This window comes from Sminthopsis crassicaudata, chromosome 1 (assembly GCF_048593235.1).
Source record: "Sminthopsis crassicaudata isolate SCR6 chromosome 1, ASM4859323v1, whole genome shotgun sequence".
Lineage (NCBI taxonomy): Eukaryota > Metazoa > Chordata > Mammalia > Dasyuromorphia > Dasyuridae > Sminthopsis > Sminthopsis crassicaudata.
This window is the reverse complement of record NC_133617.1, coordinates 359,465,869-359,487,813: the sequence shown is the minus strand read 5'-3', so window position 1 is coordinate 359,487,813 and position 21,945 is coordinate 359,465,869. Positions and strand designations below refer to the sequence as shown.

Below are 21,945 nucleotides of genomic sequence, written 5' to 3'. Positions count from 1 at the left end.
CTTGTTAAAAACACATCCAAATCAATCTATCATATTTCAGATATACATGCATAAGTGCATTATTTCCTCCATTATGCAGATAGCTCATTAACGACAATTGTTATTTGATTTTTGTCTTTTTATCTCCCGTGCTTAGCAACATAGCTGGTACACATTGCTTAATAAATGTTTGTTGAATGACTAGTTTTGCCAAAGATCAGCCAAGTACAGGATGTCATTAACCATTAGAATTTTATTCAAGGGAATTAATGGATTCTTTAAGTGTTTTAGAACTTTCTCTACCCTGTCAATTTTTAGTCCTATAATAAAGAATATGCTTTTCAATTCCTTCATATCTTAAAGACATTTTCTCTATGGGTTCTGAAGCTAATAGGGACACATAGCTGTACAAATAGTGAGCCACAAAACTGAAATCCAACAAGGACAAAATATTCACTTACTAGGATGAAAATTCATTTTAACATATTTGATATTACATAAACCAAACATTTCTATTATTGATTCACTTGGGGACTAGTTTGAATGAAGTGCTTGGAGGGTCTAGTCTTGTGTAGATATGCTCAATGTTCCCTGCGGAAAATGCATAGTTGCCCATGAGTCAATAAACACACTGGCATGTTTGAATTGAAGGGAAGCAATAGGACTGATAGAGGTGAATGAACTCCTATTTTTAATTAGTTCATTAATCAAGATTCATTCATATATTTCTCTGAGCAAGAAAATGTGATGTTGGAAAGGGGGTACTTTGGAAGAGTGATTCTCTTCTTCAAGGACATTGTGAGAAAGATACCCTTTGCCTACATGTCTGCTCTGTTCCAACTAGTGGAAAGATGACAGAGAAACTTAATTCTATAGTATGTTCTTAAGGAATAGACCTCCATCTCCCAAGAGCACAAGAAAAAATAATTTATTCCTTTCTCAGATACACCAGAAGCTATCCCAAAACTCATGGCTATACCTTCTGAGAATGACTAGAAGCATCCCTAGGTAGATAAATGTTGCCTTTGCCAGAATCAAGATTAGCTCAAATGGATTGAGGCCCTTCAACTGTACAGAAAAACTTGGATAGTTATATAGTAAAGAGTACTATTTATTAAACCTATTTCAACCCATCCTCCAGCACTAAGACTTGCCTTGGAGGTCACCTACCACAGTCACTTTAGAAGCTCCCAGAATGATTGATGGAGGCAGGCAGACCATACAGCAGAATAAAAATTCCAGAGGTAGGCAGTAAATATTTGAAAAGACCTTTCAGTTTGGCGAATGGTTTATATTGTTGCTTAAAAATGTAGTTTGATGACCAGGGGAACCCACAACTGGGTGCAGAATGTTTTACAAATGATGCCCATTTGTCCTAGGCTAGAAACATTCTACCTTTTAAATGTCAGCTTCATAGTGACCAGATATGATAGATTAGGTCTCCATTTCACATTTATATGGTAGTCACAAACTTAGAAAAATTATAATATTGCAAAATTTAATTCCCTCTTTCTGTATGGTCAAGCCAAAAGAAAAGGAAATGGTTATGCTGTTTCAAAAATTTATCAAGTATCTTTCTGTATGTCTCACTGAATTCATAGAAGAATTATCATAATCATATTACATACACACAAGAAAAAGGAGAGGTCTTACAATACTATCTCAGATGGATACTCTGACACAGAAAAGCGTAGTATAAATTTTTAGACACTTTAGAATATTGAGAGTGTGAGTCCATAGCTCAACCCCTGAAAGGAATAATAATTACTATTTGACTATTTGTCAAGTTGAGGGTTCTACTGGAGAGAATGTCTTATTCAATTTGGGAACTGAAATTACACAACTGCTATGATATTAAATAATAGTACCGAGTAGGAAAAAAGAAAAAAAAGAAGGAAAACCAAACAATGAATTGTATGTGGGATTACAGGCATCTCAAATTATGAAAAGAACAATAAAAGGTTCAACTGCCCTAAATTTAGGTTCAGACTAACAATCAACAAAATTGCAAGATGAATATGCATGTATATGTATTTTGTTTTTTAATATATGTAAATGAAAGAAATATCACTTCAGAAATGGGACTTGTCTTTAATCAGTTATTTTATTCCTGAAGTTTAGTGCCTACTACAATCAAGACACAATTCTAGATGATTCAGTAACTTTAACAGGGACCATGATCTCATTATGAGTAACTTCCAATGTAGTCAATGTAATTATTATCATTATTAATAACAAAAGTGCATTAATATAACACTTTATATTTTTCAAAGCACTTTCCTTGAACCAGTCTTAAGAAATAACTGGTGCAAGCATAATCATTTCTATGTTACAGATTGGCAAACTAAACCTTAAAAAGTTTAAGCATCTTGCCTAGGATCAACCAGATAGTAAATGGTAGAATTGAGATACAGGTGCATAAAGCATGCCTAGATCATGACCTTAACAAATTTATAAGCCAATTCACAAAGTAAGATATATAGAAAAAATGCTAATAGGGGAAGGTCATAGTTGAAAATGCTTAGAGAATGATATAACAAAGATTTGGAGCATTTCAGAGGAGAAATAATCAATGAAAACAGAGATGATTAGAAAATAATGAGCTGAGACATCTCACAATACTAGGGAAAAAAATGCCTCCATTCTATCTGTTCCTGTTAATTTTTTTGGTTTTGTTTTACTTTCAAGTCTTTAACCACATGCTAACATTCTTGTGAAGCCTTTCATAAATGTCCCAGGTTGGATTGATAAGAATCATAAGGAGTTATGATTGAGGGAAATACATACTTAAAAATCATAACTATGATTGTGAATGAAAAGAACTCATGACTAAAATATGAAGATAAAAGATAGAATTACAAAGCAAAATCCAAAAATGTTGTTTATAAGTAACACATATGAAACATAAAAAATAATAATTCAGAGTTAAAATTACTTAATGATATAGGATTTATTATTCTTTTTATAGTAGGGATAAGGAACTAGAAAAATAATAACAAAATTCATCTGGAAGAACAAAAGGTCAAGAATCTCAAGGGAATTAATGAAAAAAATATAAATGATAGTAACTTAGCAGTATCAAACCTAAAATCATATTATAAAGCAGCAGTCATCAAAACCATTTGATACTGTCTAAGAAATAGAACAGTGGATCAGTGGAATAGATTAGATATACATGACACAATAATCAAAGCCTATTGTAATCTAGTATTTGACAAACCCCCAAACTCTAGCTTCTGGAATAAGAACTCAGTATTTGACAAAAAAATTTCTGGGAAAACTGGAAAATCATGTCAGAAACTCAGCATAGATCTAATTTTCACACCCCATATCAAAATAATGTTAAAATGGGCACATGATCTGTGCATAAGGCTGATACTATAAACAAATTAGGAGAGCAAGGCATAATTATTTACTTACAGATTTTGGAGAAGGGAGAAATTTATAACCAAAGAAGAAATAGAGAACTTATGAAAGGCAAAATGGACAACTTTGATTACATTAAATTTAAAAGTTTTTATACTAACTAAATCAACAAAAACAAGTTAAAAGGGAAATACAAATCTGGAAAGAAATCTTTACAGCCAGTGTTTCTAAAGCTCTCAATTCTAGAATATATAAAGAACTGTGTCAAATTTATAAGAATACAAGCCATTTCCCGATTGATAAGTGTTCAAAAATATGAACAGGCAGTTTTCATTTGATGAAATTAAAGCCAACTATAGTCATATGAAAAATGCTCTAATCCATTATTGATTAGAGAAATGCAAATTAATGCAACTCTTAAATATTACCTCATAACTCTCAGATTAGTAAAGCTGACAGGAAAAGATAAAGAAATTAAATTAACAAATAAAATTAGTTGTTTTAAAGATTAATTAAATAGATCTTTAGCTAATATAAGACATTAAAAGAGAAGTTAAATAAGAATAAAGTTAAATAAGAAATTGCAAAACAAATAATACAGAAAATGGAAAGATAGAGGAAAATTTCAGAAATTATATTTAGCTCAACTATATGCTGACAAAATTAAAAAAAAACCAAAAACAAATAGAATAGACAAATTAACTGATAAGTAGAAACTTAAAAACTCATCTGAGAAAATAAAATGAACCATTAGTGAACTTTCATAAAATAAAATTAAGACATTTATCCAACCACTTCTATGAAATAAAAGAGGTTGTAGATTAAAGTAACATAGAGAAAGAAAATAGAGCAAATTTTCTGAATTTTTTTATAAAAATAATGAATTATATGCTAAGAGAGCAATAACAATATATTCAAAAGATTGTTCACTATGACTGTCAGCTTTATAAAAGAAGAACAACTTAGTTCAGTATTCAAAAACTTTAAGGATAATAATTCTATATTAAGAAAACCAATAAAAAACCTATATTTATATCAGTTAATGTAGAGAAAACTTTTGACAAAAAAGAACACCAATTTACATTTTAAAATGACTGGAATCCAAAAGAATTAATGGTTATTTCCTCAATATGATCATAACTAACAAATTATGTGTAAGAAGAAACATTAGTGGCCAAGCCAATGATTTGGGTGGAGTTCAGACATCAGCCCACTGAACTCTCCCAATATACCTCTCCAAAAAACTTTCAAATAATTTCAAAATCAAATTTTGAAGCATCCAATCCAACAAAAAAGTCAGGGTGAGATTTTCCCACCTTAAACAAATTAAGAGTTTGGTAGGAGACTGACATAGGAGTCTGGGCTAGGCTGGTACATGGCAGCAGCACTAGCAGTGGGTACAGCAATAACAAACAGCAATAGCAAAAATTCTCAGACCAGAGATGGTAAGGGGATCAAACAATTGCTCACAAAGCGATCATAGGAGACCCTTTTTCTAAAACAGGGTGTAGCTGGTCCCAATTGGGAACTCCATTGCCAAAATGGGTCTCAATTATAGGGTTTAGAAGAGGACTTAATAGTCAGGTACAACAGACCAGGGTGCAATTTCAAGAGGCCAAAAAGCACTAAAACTTGTGGTTATAGGAGGGGAGAAGATTGTCACAGGGCCAGGACCAAAAGCAATTATGGCCTTTGCATCTGCAAAGAAGAAAGAGCCTTTCCAGAATAAAGACAAGGATGGAGGTGTCTACAATGGTAACAGAATCACACCACCTTGGAAACACTGCAAATGTGCAGACCCTCAGGACTACTTTTGAAAACAATTGTGTAAAAAGCCTAGATTTTGACACTATGAGTAGAGTCCAACTTTAATAAAAAATTCAAAAGGGAGAAATAGAATGTGGAAATGATGAAATAACCATAGCAACAAAAGAACTTGACTACAAAAAACAAAAAAAAAAAAAAAATAATAATAATAATTATTAGTGCAGGGAAGAGCAAAACATAAACTTAGAAGGCAATATTGTATAAACAACTAGAAACAAAACTTCAAGAAAAAATGATATTTAAATAAAAACATAATTTCTGAAAGAATTAAAGCAAAAGGCAAGAAAAGGAGAGGCAAGATGATGGAGTAAAGACAGGTACTTACTTGAGATGACCCAAATTACCCTCTAAAAATCTTTAAAACAATCTTCTAAATTGAATCCTAAAGTTATAATATCAAGACAAAAAAAGTTGGGGTAAAACAATTTTCTAGGAGGCAAAGTCAAGATGACAGAGAGAAGACAAAAGATTGTCTGAGCTCTCTCCAGTTTTCCTCCACAATCAACAGAAGATCAAGGCTTTGAAAGGAGCAACAGAATCTACAAATATTCAGAATCTAATAATTTTCCAACTTAAAATACTTTAGAAACTTCCAGAAAGATTTGTTTTCATTGGGTGAGGTGGGGAAGAGGTGCAGGAGAGGGGAGAGATGGTCCAGGACAGGCATATTGTGGGGAGAGACAGTACAGGGAATCTAGTGGGAAGCTCCTGGCAAAAATAAAGCATCATTGGCTACTCTATCATAGTTCAGAAGGTTGGTAAATAAACAGACCAGCATAAAGACCTCCAACAAAAAGATAGAGGGAAAATTGTGAGCCCCCAAACCCCAGATTTGGTCAGGCCCACTCAGTGGGGAAGGCTTTATTACCACTGGCCCCACTGCAGTCACTGAGAAGCCCTTGTCACCCAGCAGAGGAAGCTTGGGACAGTCTCCCCTGTCTCTAGAAGTAGTCCTCAAACTATAAAAATATGAAAAAACCAAACCAAACCAAAACAAAACAAACAAACAAACAAACAAACAAAAAAAAAAACAAAACAAAAAAAAAAAAAAAAAACAAAAAACAATGATTATAGAGAGATATTATGTGGCCAGAAAAAAATTAGAACACAAACCCAGAAAAGGACAGCAAAGGAAAAGTACCATCAGGTGCAGTCTCACAGGGGGATATGAAGTGATCTCCAGCTCAAAAGGCTTGCTTGGAAGAGTTTTAAAAGGATCTGAAAGAGAAATATAAGAAAATTGAAAAAAAGAAATGAGAGATTTGCAGAAGGATTATGAAAGTTTTTTTGGGGGGAAGCCAGTGGTTTGACTGAAGAAAACAACTCATTAAAAAGAAATTTGGCAAAATTGAAAAATAGGCTGAATAAAATAATTTCTTAAAAATATGATTGGCTTTTACAATGGGATAGAAGAAGAGCAAAAGAAGGGGAGCAAATGAACCTTATTCTCATCAGAATTTGATCAAAAAGGAAATAAATACAAGCAAGAATCAACTAGTCAACAAACTTAAGCATTATCAGGGGGATAAGCAGGGGAATAGATGGACATTAAGTGAAATAGAGGATTTTCAACCATTTTTGTAATATTCTCATTTGATTTTCTGGGCGTCTCTGGACCAGCCTTCATTTCAGCAGATTACCACAAGAATAGCCAGATGTTAAAGTCCAAATCCTTTATTGTCTCCTTCACCTGGTGTTCAGCTAGCTTTCTCGAGGCCTTCAGAGGGGGTCTTGGTTTCATTGGAGAAAATACAGGAGGATAAACCTGCCACCACAAGGCTGATGAAGATGGAATTGATTTTCTCTCCTTGGCTTCAAAAGCTTGAGCTCCTGCCTCCAGTCAGCTTGTCTTCCCTGGCTCTCTCTCTCTGAGCCTCTCAGTCCCCCAGGCGAGCCACCAAGAGTCTGACCAAAGATGGACTGAATCCTCTCCAGTCTTTGCTGGCTGTTATATACTCCATTATCATAGGTGTGAATCTTGTGGAACTATATTAAGTAGTAAGTACATGTACTGAACTAGAGAACTATTAAGCACCATGCCAAACTAGATAGCCATTGTCTTTATCAATTGCACTGACTTTTAACACCTTGTAAGAATCCTTGTTTCAGAGTTCTAGCCCATAATAAAATTTCCTTTTTATGAAAGATCAGAGCCAAACAAAAAGTTGATTTCCAAATACAAGATTTATGATTAGCATAAAAAACAAACAGAAGGAAAAAAAATTGTTTTAAATCCCTATAGAGGATGTTGATAAGAGATAACTCTTGAGAACTCTATTCTTGTCAGGGCAGTTAGAAGGGGTGAATTTAGAGGGTGTAGGTATAAGTTCACTTTAATGTGATGTTATAAAAAAATAAATTATGGATGGAAAGGAGATTGTACTGGAAGAAGAGAAAAAAAGAGATAAAATGGATAAATTATATCACATGAACATAGGCACAAAAATCCTATTGCAATTGAACAAAAAAAGGGAAAGGAGTAGACATTGTTTGAACCTTATTGTCATCAGATTTGGCTCAAAAAAATGACCTAGATAGTTAGTTTGGCATAGAAATTTGTCTCAATCTATTAAGAAGAAGGAGGGAAAGAAATGAAGTATATTAATAGAAGGAGGGCAAAAGTAGAATAGGAGAGGGATAAGAAGGGGGGTAACAAAAGAACAGATTGAAGGAGGTGGTGGTAAAAATCAAAAGACTGGTGAGGAGGGAAAGGATGAAAAGATAAATAAAAATAAAGTGCAATTTTGGGAAAAATAAGATGGCAAGAAATATGGATTTAGCAATCTTAACTGTGAATATAAACATGATGAACTCTCCCATGAACAGAAGCAGAGTGGATTAAAAATTAGAATTCTACCAAACATTTAAAAAATAATTATTTACAATTCTATATGAAATATTTGAAAAAAAATAGTCTAAAAATAGTTTTGCCAAATTCCTTATATGGCACAAATATAGTGCTGATGCCCAAAAGAGGAAAAGCCAAACTAGAAGAAAAATTATAGACCAATCTCCCTAATGAAAATTGATGTAAAATTTTAAACAAAGATTTATCAGAGATTACAGCAACTTATTTATAAAGTAATACACTTTGATCAAGTGGGATTTATACCAGAATTTCAGGCTTGATTCAATATAAAAAAACTACTGGTATGATTGACCATATCAATAATAAAACTAAGAGAAATCATATGATAATCTCAATAGATGCAGAAAAAGATTTTGACAAGATATAACCATTCCTATTAAAAATACCAACTAGCATAGGAATAAAGGATATTTTCCTTAAAATGATAAGTAGCATCTACCTAAACCAATCAGCAAGCATTTTTTGTAATGGGGAGAAACTAGACACATTCCCATTAATATCAGAGGTGAAATAAGGATGCCCATTATTACCACTATTATTCAATATTGTACTATAAATGTTGGCTATAGCAATAAGAAAAGAAAAAAAAATAAGGAATTCAAGTAGGCAAGGAGGAGAAAAATGTAGCCCTATTTGAAGATTAAATGATGGAATAGAGAATTATCCAAAAATCTACTTGAAACAATTAACACCTTTAGGAAAGTTGTTGAATATAAAATAAACTCACACAAATCATCAACATTTCTATATGTTGTTAATGAAGCCCAGCAGCAGGAGATAGAAAGAGAAATTCCATTTTCAAAAAAAAAAAGTGTGAATCAAATAAAATATGTGTGTGTGCCTACCAGCCAAGACAAATCCTGGAACTATATGAACACAATTACAAAACACTTTTCACACAAATAAAGTGAGAATGTTATGTAATACAAAATGACCAGCTTTGATTTCATTAAATTAAAAAGGTTTTACCCAAACAAAACCAAGCAGCCAAGATTAGAAGAGAAGTAGAGATTTGTGTGGGGGGAAAAATTCAACCAGTTTTTTTTTTTTCTGACAAAACTCTAATTTAGAAAAATTATTAAGAATTGAGACAAATTTATAAAAAATGCAAGTCATTCCTCAATTGATAACTGGCGAAAAGATTGAACAGAAAATTTTCAGATTAAAGAAAATAGTCATTTATAGTAACATGAAAAAATGCTCTAAACTGCTATTGATTAGAGAAATGAAAATTAAGATCACTCTGAAGTACCACCTCACATTTTTCAGATGGGCTAAGATTATAGAAAAAGATAATGGTAAATGCTAGAGGGGATGTGGATAAATGAATGCAATATTACTGGAGTTGTGAAATGATCCAAACATTGTGGAGAGCTATTTGGAACTATACACTGTCATAAACCTGTGTATACCCTTGGATCCAGCAGTTTCACTACTTGGTCTGTACCCTAAGAAATCATAAAAGAGAGAAAAGGACTTATATATACAAAAATGTTTGTGGCAACTCTTTTTGTGATGGCATATAATTTGAAAATGAGTTGATTCAGTGCATCAAGTGAGCAATGGTCAAAAAAGATTTTGACAAGATACAACATCCATTCCTATTAAAAAAAAAAAAAAAAAAAAACACTAGCTAGCACAGGAATAAAGGTTTTTCCTTAAAATGATAAGTAACATCTACCTAAACCAATTAGCAAGCATTTTGCTTATGAAAATAATGAAATATTATTATCTTAATAAAAATAATGAACAGGATGATTTTAGAAAGGCCTGGAAAAATTACATGAACTGATGTTCAGAGAAACAAGCAGAACCAGGAAAACATTTATACAAAATAGCAAAATTGTGGAAAGATATATTATGACAGATTGCTTCTTCTCAGTAATTCAGTGAATTGAGGCAATCCCAAAAAAATTTGGTTGGAAAATATCACCTGCATCTAAAGATTGAATTATGAAGACCAAATGTAAATCAACACATGCTATTTTAATTTTTCTTTCCTTTTGCATCTATTATTTGTTTTTGTTTTTTTTTCCCTTTTTTCTGACTTTTCTCTCCCCAAATGATTCATAATTAAATTAGTAAAAAAAAAAGTACATGTATAACTAAAAATTATTGATTTTACATTTAACTGGGAAGATAAAAATAAGATGCCAAAATGAAAACTTCCAAAAATAGTATAGCAAATTTCCAAAGCTCCCATGTTAAGGAGAAAATATTGCAAATTGTCAGAAAGAAATAATCTAAGTATCATTGATCCACAGTTTGGAGAACATAAGATTTATCAGCTTCTACATTAAAGGACTAGAGGACTTGGAATATGATGTTCCAGAAGCCAAAGGAGCTAGGATTTTAACCAAAAATCACCCACCCATCAAAACCATATAATCTATCAGAAAGGAAAATGACTATTCAATGAAATAGAAAACTGTTACATATACCTGATGAAAGGATTAAAGCTAAATAAAAAATTAACTTCCAAATACTAGATTCAAGTGAAATATAAAAAAAGATTAACAAGGGAAAAATAAGGGACTTAATAATGATAAACTGTTGACATCCACACATGTGAAGATTATATTTATAACTCAAGAGAACCTTCTCATTATTTGGGCAATTAGAAATATATATATAGACACAGGACAGAGCTTTGAGTTGAATGTGATGAGATAATATTTTTAAAAGCAAAACTAAGGATTATAAAAAAATGTAAGAATGTCCTCAGAGAAAGGGAAAGGGAGAGTTAAGTTTGGTTTAAATTATCTCGCATAAGAGAGGCAAGAAAGAGTCATTTCTGTGGAGGAGTACATGAGGGAATGTGGCAGGTAACACTTGCACCTCATTGGATGTTGGCTCAATGTTAATTGGAATTGTCTCAAAGAGGAAATAAAATACATATTTAACTTGGCACAGATATCTATATCGTCTCATGGAAAAGTATAAGGGGAAGGGAATAACAGAATAAAGGTGAAAATGGAAGGGAGGATATATTTGGGCAAGCAGTCATAAGACACAAAACACTACTGAGGAGGAAAAGGGTAAAAGGAGAGAGTAGAATAAACAGGAGCAAAAATAGAATAAAAGTAAATATAGTTAGCAATAATAAATATAAAAATGATGTGTTTCTCTGATACAGGCCTTATCTCTCATATCTATAAGAAATAAGTGAAATTTATGCAAGACAAATAGATACACACATGCACGCACACACACACACGCACACACACACATGCACACGCACACACACACAGAACTGTTCCCAAATTGACAAATGATGAAAATACAGTCAGTTTTCAGATGAAGGAATAAAAGCTATCTATAGACAAGACATATATCTTAAAAACGACCTAAATCACTATTGATTGGAAAAATGCAAATTAAAACATAACAGGTACTATAGTGCATCTATGAGATTGGCTAAAAGGACAGAAAAGGAGAATGATATAAGTTGTAGCTGGATATAGGAAAATTGAGACATGTATCCAACATTGGGGAGGTTGTAAACAGATTCAACCATTATGTAGAGCAATTTCGAACCATAGCCAATTATTTATAGCAACCCTTTTCTGATGGTAATGTATTGGAAATTGAGGAGATGCCCAGAAATAGGAGAATGACTGGTCAATTTGTGCTATACAATTGTGATGGAATACTATTGTGGTATGAGAAATGATTAGCTAGATACTCTTAGAAAGCTTGCATGAACTGATACAAAATGAAATGAGTAGAACCAGGAAAATAGTTTAACAGCAATATTGTTAGATGGTCAACTAAATGCTTAGTTATACTAAGCAATACAGTGATTCAAGTCAACTCTGAGACAATTATTTTAAAAAATGCTACTCCTCCCCAGAGGAAAAAAACTGATGGTATATGAATTCAGATTTAAATATATTTTTATTAAAACATACTTTATTTTTATTGGGTTTTATTTTGGTTTATGTTTTCTTTTACAACATGACTAACATGGATATATTTTACATGATTATACATGTATAACCTAAAAGAAATTCAAAACTGTATTCACGTATCCATTGATCAATTTTGGAAATTTGTTTTGTTTGTATAGTTTTTGTGTAATTAACATGGAATGAAACTGAATCAATGTAAGGTATTCATAGTTATTTTTCCTAGCAAAGAATTCTGAGATTCTAATGTTCTAATCTTTCTTTTGTGATTTTAATTATCTATCAACAATGAAGTATAAGTTTATTTTTGAGATACATTTTAAAATATAGAACAGCTCATTTATCTAAAAGTTGTCACACTTAAAGCTGAATTTCCACTTAAAAAGTAAATTGTTTATTTTAGCAACATCTGATTAGATCTTTCCAAAATGAACTGTGTGCTTTGATGAAAAACAAGAAATAATAATAATGAAGACTTGCTGTTTCAGAGAAAAGTGACAAAATCTTTATAAACTGATGTAAAATGAAGTGAGAACAGTAACAACAAAATAGTATTGATGGCTAACTATGAAAGACTTTGCTATTCTAATAAGTACAATGATCCAAAAAAATTCCAGAAGATTCAAAATGAAAACACACACACACACACACACACACACACACACACACGTACACACATACATAGACACTCTATTTCTGGAGAGAAAATTGATCAATTGAATGCAAACTGAAGTATTTTCTCATTTTTTGATACTTTTTTGAGTATTATAACTAATAGGAAAATGTGTTTTGCATGATTTCACATGTATAAATATATAATTAATATGATTTTGCTTCGTTTTCTATGGGTGGAAAAGGGAAATTATTTGGGAATTAAATCTCACAAAGAAAATTACAGTAAAATATTTGTATATATTATATAAAAAAATTATAACCCTTTCTCATAAGTGCAACATTAGTGACCATTTGTTATCACATTTATTTAGATAAAAAACATAATGAGAAAATGCTTCAGTTTATATAAAATAAATAAACAAAAAATAGATAAAACATTCATTATAAAGCACATTACTACATACATCATCTCCTTTGATTCCCACAACAAACCTTTGAAATAGATGCAATTATTATCCTCATTTTATACTGGAAGAAATTGAGATGGAAAAAGGTTGTCTTATTGGTGGTTAGACAGAAAATAAATCTGTGAGAAGATATGAACTCAGTCCTCCTCATTTCAATTGGTTATTCCTAGTTCCTATCACTTAATTTCATCTGTTAAAGCCCAGGAAAAATTTTTTATGTATAATTGAGGAACACGAAAATTCTTTCTAAAGTGATCAGAGGTTTTTTTGTCACCATTATTATTTAATATAGTTAAAAATAGTTTTAAATAATATGAAAGAAAAAATTCCAAGAATAAATATTAGTAGAAAACAAAGAAAAGTATTCATCTTTGCTGCTGAAATAATGATTTACTTTAAAAACCCTTGGGGTTTCCTCAAAAATAAGGTTGAAATAATAATTTTAAGTGAGCAAGAGGATATCCAATATCATGAGGCTTTCATACATTACTAAAAAGCAACAAGATTTTTTTTATAAAAACTAATATGCAAGATCATGTTAGTATTTTTCAGAGATAAAGAAAAAATAAATATTAATTATTTGATATTAAGCTATGCAAATATAATTAAATGCAACTTGAAAATCAATCAATGATCAAAGGAGCATTATTTTTTAAACAATACATTTTTTAAAATCTGGCAAAAGAAATGATCAAGAATGTTTAAGAGAATGATGAGGGTAAAATTTAAAAATGGAGAAAGTTTAATAGTACCAGTTCTCAAAGTTATGCATAAGGTGATCATCACTAAAAGCATTAAATGTTAGATAATTTTTTAGAGATTAGGCAGTGGAATAAACGAGAGTAAGAAAATCTGTCCAAGTAAGCATATTAATATTTCATTTCATAAACCCCAGAATATAAACTAAGGGAAGTAATCATATTTGACTTCCCTGCTCTTAAAGTAAACATACGAAGGTAAAATCAAGCAGAAATTAGGTTTTAGACACGTCTTTTCCATATACCACAGTAAACTAGAAATTAACTAAACATGAAACTATTTCATGCAATATAGAAGAGAAATGATTTCTTCACCACTACATAATGCATAGAATGCTTACCTAAAGAATAGAAATGATTATAAAAGATGAAGCAAAAATTTTCACTTGATAGAATTAAATACATTTTTTCTTTAAGTAAAATAAATGACATATTCATGAAGAGGAAAACAATTAGGGAAATATATCTAATAATAATCTAATTTTTAAGAAAAATAAGACTATTTACTTCAATGGGTAAATGGTCCAAGTTTATTATAAAATAGTTGTCAAATAAATAAGTAGTAACTATTAAAACATTTAAAATGCTCTAAATCATTAAACAAACAATGCAAATTAAAAAAAAAAAAGCCAAACACACTTTGAGTTTCCTTCTCAATATTTCTAGTATACCTATGATACCTATATACTTTCTCAGGATCTTCTTATACCTATAGAAGTTTTCAAGACGATTATGGGGGAAAAGTAACAATTGTTGGAGAGATTGGGTAAAACATTCACTATTTTTGTAATGTTATTTGATTCAACTATTTTTGAATAAAAATTTAGAATTACATATAAAGTCATTAAACTGTACATTCTCTTCATTACAATGATACCTTTGGATATATGTGCCAAGTATATCAAACAGGAGAATAAAAACCTCAAATATACAGGAACAGAAATGAAGGTGTGTCAATCAACAGAGACGTATCTGAACTATTGTGGTATATTAATATATTAGAATACTGTTGTGCCATAATAAATGTTGAGGATGATAAATGTAGAATATAGAAACACTCATATAAAGTTACAAAGATTGAAATGAGCATGGATAAAAGAACAATATATGTGATTATAACAATAATCTGAAAAAAAATTTGAAAGGAAAAAGTAATGACTTTCAAAGTAGATTAATCCAATATACCTCCTATCTTTTGACCCAGAGGTAATGAACTTAAGATGCAGGAGAAGAGATGCATTCTTCGTCATGCCAACGATATTAATTTATAATTATGGCAGCAGAGAGTGATGGGATAAGAATGATCATTTTGAGGATAGCAATAGATGCACTAAAAGATAATAACTTTTAAATTTAAAAAAAGAAATCAAAAATAAAGAATGGGTCAAAGAGAACATTTAATATTATGCTTCATAAAAATCAGTTTTAGATACATGCATATATACATATAAAACATGACTACTACTCATTGTATATGTTCTACTGATAATTATAAATGTATGTGTTAGCATAAATATATGCATACTCACACATACTTGTCTCTATACAAAATATTATGCTCTTTTTCATAATTCTTTGTCCAAAACTTTCTTTTTATCTATTGCCCAAAAGTTTGATAGCAACACTCATACTGTAGATAAATTTTCTATTTGGAGCAGCTAGGACAACTAGGACAGTTTAAATGAACTGAAAATACCAGACAAATGCATGTATAACAATTATGTTCTGGATTGTGGTCTTTTTTCTTTTCCAAAATCTTGTCATTTTTTCATTTCAGACAAACTGAAAGTCATTTCAGTGGAAGGTCTATACACATAGGCAAGGAAACTTAGACTTAATCACTAGACAGTAAGTCTACACAAGTGTCTTTAGATTACCGTGTTGAGTCTTATGATCTCTTCCTTTTAAAATAATAATAATGAAATGAAATGAAATCTGTGGTGATAGTATGAGATACGCTATGATAGGCTAAAATTTATGTTGAATGCTAAATGTTTTATTTGCAAATTGGGAGGTTTTGTTTAGTCTTTGATGCTTACAAAGAAAAGCCCAGTTTACATGTGAGTTACTGCAAAAATGTTTAGGCACGGTTATATTTTATGAAGGAGGCCTCTGAGCCCTTGTGTAGGGGTTAGAGCAAGGACAGACAGTTTTTCATGACAAGGTATTAAGGTATCCATTATAACCTCCTGACCATCAAATTACTCACTGTTTGTCATGCCATTCTAAATTTACATGGTACCAGGGCCTTAAATGTCAGAATTCCCGTTATAACTTAGACTCTAGTGTCTTTAATTAATGCTTCATGTTCATGTTATGGTTATTTAGAATTTGCTGAAATCCCCAGAGCCATAAATTTCTTTTACAGGTCTTTGCGGTATGAACTTTAACAAAACAGCTATAAAGGGGTAATAGGCAAGGACAGTATATCACACAAAAGCAGAAGTAAAAAGAGAGGAAGGAGGGAATATTTTGCAAACAGATTAAAAGGTTTTGTCTTTGTCAAGGGGTTTGAGAGAGGAACAAATTGGACATAAAAGCTCAGGCAAGAGTATATCCTTTGTGCGTTGTAATAAGGTGTCAATTGTCTGCCATACTGGTTTAGCTAAATTTAATTTTTTTTTTCAGGTCAGAGAAAGTATATCAAGTACCTACTGTGTGCCCTTTTATGCAAAAAGTAGAAAAGCTAACAAGTTCTCTGCCCTCTGGGAGCTATCAGTTTAGTAGGAGACAATATTTGGAATCATAATCTGAAATAAGAGTCTAACACTGGACAAAATAGTTAGGTGTTGTCATGTGTCTATAAATTATGAGTTTGTATTGTTTCTCAACAAGGAGAGAGATAAGTGTGCATCAGAGTTGTCAGTTGTCAGGTTCAGCTTCAGGAAGAAGAAAGATTTGAGATGTATCTTTAAGTAATGAAAATATTTAGACAGGTAGGGAGAAAGAAGGAAGGGGAATTTTTAGGTGTGGAACTACAAAAAGAAATATTAAGATAGGAACATTGCTCTTTTGAGGAACAACACAATAACAACAAAAACATGATTTTATTGTGAAAAAAGATACACATTGGAAATAAATAGAAGATAAAATTGGAAGAAGCACAATACTTTGGAAAAAAAAAAAAAAAAAAAAAAAGGACCTGGAATCAGAGAACTTGAGTTGAAATCCCAGCTTTTTCACTTAGTACTTTTGTGACCCTAAGGCAAGTTGGTTTAGATAAGGTACACTGCATCATAATTACAGAGAGCCCTGAATGACAATACGCAATTTGGCCCCCATTTAAAAGGGGCTAAGAAACTAACATAAACTCTATACACAAGAATCAAGACGTTATGAATATGGCATTTTAATAAGATCACATTTCAAAGTTGCTGAGGCTTCATCTATAGAAATGCTAGGAGATTGGATGAATATAGGGTCAGAGAGCACCAAAAAGTCCCCTATTTTTAGGTAACCTATAAATATTACCTTAATTATTGAAGCTCTAAATGTCTAATAATACTCTACTAGAGGAATTGTAATATATTCAAAACGAATATATGTGTATGTGTATACACATATGTACATATGAAATCTCTGTGTCACATATGGAACATAATGATAAACATAATGATAAATGCTTCACTTAAAGCAAATGACAATTCACATATTTCCTTAGAAAAACTCACAAAGGAGTTGTCAGAGTTGTGTTTATCATATGCCTATGGCAACTGGAAACATTTCAAGAGATTTAATCATTCCAACATATGGTACTCACAAAGGCCACAAATAAAATAATTACCCTGAAGATTATTATAATTTATATGTTAACATGAGTTGCAGAGAATAAAAAACTAGAAAATGTACATTTAATAAGATCTTCCAAATCAAGTTAAGAGTTTTTCTTGATCAGATGTGGCCAAAAGAGACCAGAAACTGTCTTAGCCAGCAAATACTTTGATCTCCTTGATGAGCAAAAAAAAAAAAAATATGACAAACAACTAAGTACCAATTTAGAGAATAAGTTCATTCACTAAACAGAAGAATGGAGGAAGATTAAAAGTAATGCTCTAGTCTGCAAAAAGCTTAATTTGAGAATCATTTCAAAATGGCAATGAGGCTATCACATTTGGAATATAAGGATAAAGTCCCAGCTGTGGTATAAGAGGAAGTAGAAATAACATTTTAAAATATATGTAAAGCTTTTTCTTTGTTAAAGGAGAAGGTTTGGAAAAGTAATTATTATGAAATCAAAATGGTATGAAAAAACAGAACTTAACATTTCTTTAAAATAAACACAAATAGAAATTATAGCAATCAGGGAAAGAGCCACAAACATGAAAAAGGTGTTGTTTTAGTTGGTGGGTGAGTAAGGAGTAGAAGAAGTTTTAGCCTGCAAAATATGGGTCAAGAAGATTAATTCTTATTCCTGGAAAAAGTTTAGAAATTATAATTTTTAAAAGAGTTTATGAGCATTAAGAAATGTATAGACAGCATTGCTTCACCAATGCTAGATCATGCCAAAGTACTGTAGGGTTAGAGAAGAGGATTTTTTCAGCTACATCACATCACCAGATTTCAGCAAAGCATTTGTCAGTAATTTGTAAGTTGTTCTTGATGACAAGATGTAGAAATAAAAGTTAGCTACTTGTGAATTTAGCTGAAATAATAATTAGTTGATTATGCAGACAAAAGTAATTGTTAAAATGTCAGTGAAAGGGTAGATATCTACTGAAGTGACCTGAAACCTATCTCCAGATCTTTGATATTAACAATTTTATCATTGCCTTAGAAGATGGCATATGGAAATTTTCAGATGTCATAATAATGGGAGAATAGCTAAAATAGTGAATAACGTAATAGGGAATGTGTGTGTAATTTACTATACATACATTCATATATATAAAGAAAGAGAGAGAGAGAGAGAAAGAGAGAGAGAGAGAGAGAGAGAGAGAGAGAAACAGACAGAGACAGAAACAGAGATAGAGACAGAGACAGAAACAGAGATAGAGACAGAGAGAGACAGAGAGAAAGAGAGAGAGAGAGAGAGAGAGAGAGAGAGAGAGAGAGAGAGAGAGAGAGAGTGAGTTAAGTAGGGATACATATAAAATCCTCATTTGTATACAAACTTTCATTATTACCCAACCAATTATATATTCCACCAGCTTTATGGTATTAGACCATTTGACAACTATGCAATCTATTTTTTCATGCAAGTCAGTGATAAAAGTGTGGAACAAATCATAATTTTGCATTACTTATGGAATGAAGTGCAAACTACATTTTGTAATGAACAAGACCTTCCAAAACTTTCCCCTTTATTATTCTGATATTATTTTTCTTGTTTCTTCTACAGAAACCTTCTTCAACTTGTCTTAGTTTTCTATTCTATATGTATGGCCAGTTCTTCTCCAATGAAGGAAACTGAAATATCCTCCACTCACCAATTATTTCCTATGTCCTATACTTCTCCCTCCCAGAATCTCAGTTAAGTCTTATCCTCTCTTAAATATCTTCCCAGATTGTTCATTCATAGATCCCTATTCTGCTACATTTCTGTACTGCCTATTTATTGTCTGCCTTCTTTGTTTAAAACCTAGACATACATGTCATTTATCTTCACTGTGAGTGCCCTGTTTCTTCAAATTTACTCCAGACTCTGAAGACAAAGACCATATTATAGACCATGTTGTATTTCTTTATATCTAGGAGTCTTTCACAATTATTTGTATTTGCAATACATTTATGTTGATACTAGCAAAATCTTCTGGTTTCTGTTGACTTTTAAGGTCATTATAATGACTGAATTTTTAGCTACCAAGAAAGATAAAATTTAAAAACATAAAGACTTTATTGGCCATGAGAGATATACCCCTCATCTTGGAATAGAAAGTAGAGATTCAAAGTCTGAATATAGATAATCAAACAAAACTAAATGATCCCTAGAATCCATAAGTAGTATGTAGCTATATTTGGTATGACAGTTGCAAATGGATTGTAGAGACTAAGCAGTGGTAAACTCTATGCACAGCTTCAATGTTAACTGGCCATGTGTGGAAGTGATTTCAGTAAATAGCAATGAAAGAAGATTTAGAATGAGTAATAGACTATTTGTCGTTATAAATATGCTACATAAAGTTCATACTTTTAAAGTTATGTTGTTAATGTTATCAATAGATTTCAAACCATATTTCTTTTTTGAGGGGGGGAAGGAGATTTAAATTCATGCTATTTTAGACAATCTACATATCAGATTAAAAACAACAACAATAACAACAACAATAATGCCTTCAGTGGAAATAAATCAAGGTCAAACATACTTGAATAAAACTCAAGGTGACATTAGTCCAAGTTTGTCCAAGTCTCGATGATGAGAAGATGATAAAAAGCAGCAGCCAGTTATAATGACAGGTGATTCAAAGTAATCATTTGAATTTGTAAACATTTCTCTATTTCTAAACCATCCTTAAAGAAATCATACATACACCATTTTCATCAAAGTCTAAGAGAACCACCATAACATTTGGATTCATGTTTTGACCTATAAAGAACTGCTTTTTAAATCTGAAATTGAAAAATGATTTTAAAATTAGCAAAGATATGTTTGATTTGTTCTGCATCTCCCTTCTGGCTTATGTTCTTCAGATCTGCCTTTGATTAATTTCATGTAGTCTTTGATGTATTTTATAGGATTTATTTGTGGGAGGTGTAATGCTTTCTTACATACAGCTTATGGTTTGTTACTATGTCAATTGCAGTATTTACAGAGGCATCTGTTACTTCACCTTCAGGACATTCAGCAGAGGCATTTACACTGATGAGTGAATCATCATTGGTACCCTGTCCTACTGACCATCTACCTCCAGAATTTTGGGTTCTCCTGAATCTTGTAAATTTCAGAGAACATCTAGTCCCATGGCTAATGAGTTCCCACTGGATGATCATGGCAGCAAAATGAGGGAGTCTGAAGCAGTGGTGCTAGTGCTGTAGGGTTCAGCAGCTCCATATCGAGATGCAGTCAAAGTAGCACATGGCTGGGGATGGGAGGTAGGTGGTGGGGTGGGTGATGGGGTTAAAGTGGACAGAAAAGATCACATCACCTGCTCCCCACCTGTATATAGAGAGCACATTCCCTTACTCGCTACGCACACAGCCCTGTTTCCCAAAGATCCTAAACTGAATTATATCCCATATTGGCTTACGTAAATTATATCTTACACATAGTTGCCCATCAAAATGGAAATTCAAGGAATTAAGTTCTATAATTTCTGAAACCAGACTGCTACTATTTTTATTTTTTCCAAACCAACTGTCTAAATTAGTGAAGGATAGAGAAATTACTCTCATAAGCTATTTAATCAATAAGGTTTTAAAAATTAGCTCAAAGTTTGAAAATGCAGTTCTAAATAAATGTTTATACATATATAGGGATACACGTGTGTTTTTAAAGACCTAAAAGAAAATTTTGCTTAATGTAATATATTGCTATTCCATTTTATCTTCACACTTAAATGACCATTGTACCTTTTATTAAAAAAAAAGAACTAAAAGTTTGATTTCAGTTACTTTGAGACAGTTTAAAGCTATTATCTGTGGGATCTTCTGGGGGAGAAAGACTTAATAAATTTCAGGCTAACTGTGTACACACACACACACACACACATCCACACAAACACACACACATATAAATATATATGATATTTGGACTATCGAAAATTAAGATTTTCTTATGTTATTCTTTAGTTTACAGTAATATTTGGTGATTTTTCAGTCTAGAATAGCAAATGGAAAATGAAGAAAACTGATTTTTTTTCTTAAAATAATGAAATATTTTATTAAGCTGGTCATTTCTAAAATAGTATTTTGTGACTGAATGATAGGCTTATTGCTTATCATATTTCTCTTTGAAAACAATGTTAGCCTTGGTATGTCTTCACAGTGTAAAATATCCACTAGCATTCTGATTATAAATTTCAAATGAAACTGATAGGCTTGTTATCCTCTTTAAGAGAAGTAGATATAGGGAGTTACCTGAAATTTCCTTAGTTCCAATCACAACAGCAGAGAGACCAAGTCTACTGGTGATGGGCAGAATTCAGAACAGAAATGAATTTAATCTGGTCCTTTAAAAGTTTGCTAATCAGCTCATTTAATGTTTGAAAAGAACTAGAAGC

At 31.7% G+C, this 21,945-nt stretch overlaps 1 pseudogene; it reads right to left on the bottom strand.

Moving 5' to 3' along the window:
* Nucleotides 1-20,170: 20,170 nt before the first annotated feature.
* LOC141549995 (translationally-controlled tumor protein homolog pseudogene) lies at nucleotides 20,171-20,716 on the bottom strand (annotated as a pseudogene).
* Between the last annotated feature and the right edge of the window lie 1,229 nt (nucleotides 20,717-21,945).